The sequence below is a fragment of the Papilio xuthus genome, unplaced genomic scaffold (assembly GCF_000836235.2).
Source record: "Papilio xuthus unplaced genomic scaffold, Pxut_1.1 DF826945.1, whole genome shotgun sequence".
NCBI classification, from domain to species: domain Eukaryota; kingdom Metazoa; phylum Arthropoda; class Insecta; order Lepidoptera; family Papilionidae; genus Papilio; species Papilio xuthus.
In genome coordinates, this window is record NW_013531704.1 from 6973400 (window position 1) to 6974851 (window position 1452).

Genomic DNA, 1452 nt, shown 5'->3' on the forward strand with positions numbered 1-1452 from the left:
TATCAGCAATATTAATTTAGCTTAGAATATTTTCTATATTATATTGTAGAATATTTTAATGTATATTAATAACATATACTGGACCATTTATAATGTAAAGATAAATTTTCAATCTACAAGTAAGATACATTATACAATGTGTAATTTTCTTTTTAATATATAATAATCAATAATGTAATTTAATAAACTAAAAATAAGAATGGAAACAATTTTACAAAATTGACGATTTTTTTCACCCCATGAAAAACGATTTCAAACGATGAAAAAAAAATCTTTTAGCCATTTATGTATTTCAAATAAAAAAAAACTGTGGTATTTATTAAAAAGTCATTTTACAAAACATAACTGTCCCCAATTACACCCTAAATATAATAAAATCAATAATATTGTTTTCGATATTTGGGTATTACCAGGGTCCATTACAATCCTTCCATTTAAAAAGTTAATCAAATTAAGTGTCTCCTTAGCCGTTAATTTCTTTGCAGGAATTTTTATATTATTAAAATCTCCAATAATAATAATAAAATTAGAACTGTTGCGTAAAGTAAATCCGTATGATAATTATTTCCAAATAAACTCGACGATTAAAGTTAAGTTTTACATATTTTAAATTAAATTTCTTCTAATATATTAAAGGAAGAATTACGAATTAAAAATTGTTCTTTTAAAAATGTATCAGCTTTCCTTGAAGTTCATTTTTTATTACAAGAATTAAAATTATCTTACAAAGTACTATATAACGTTGACGATCACTATATTTGTGTAATATCGTAGTTTATTTATGTTTAGTATGTAATATATATTTGAATTGTAAGCTGTGTATTGTACATAAATATATACATTGCGAATGCACATAAGGATTTGATAAATTAGATATGTACTCGTATAATATCATGTAAATGTTATGTGATATTTAGTATTTCTACTATATAGTATGATTGAATTAGTACATATGTTTTTATTTACTTATAACCCTTATATATTTTTATGAATAGTTTCTTTTAATATATAATTGAAGTCATCAATATTGCTAGTATTGTCTTGTTGGTTTGTTAACGTTTATTAGAATTAATTGATGTCTATTTTTTTTTGACCGTTTTTGGTAAGCCAAATGTTTACGAGTTAAGCCTTACAAAATCTTAGTTCGTTTTGTTATTTTTTGTTAATGGATACTTCTAACTGCGAACTGTTTTGCGGTCGAAAAATTTATTTTTTTAAAGATAGAAAAGCCCAACATATTTTATGCTAGTACAAACTCATGGTACGACTAGCAATTTTGATGATATTCAACAAATATTTACTAATTAGTTGTAAAAATTATTCAATTTTTTTTTTCGTATAAATTGTAACTTTTCGTACGACTTGACTCAGTGCCTTTTAATTAGGTATATTTGTAAAATCTAAATGTTTTATTACTTTATTATTAGAGTTTAAAGTATATAATTTCAATGT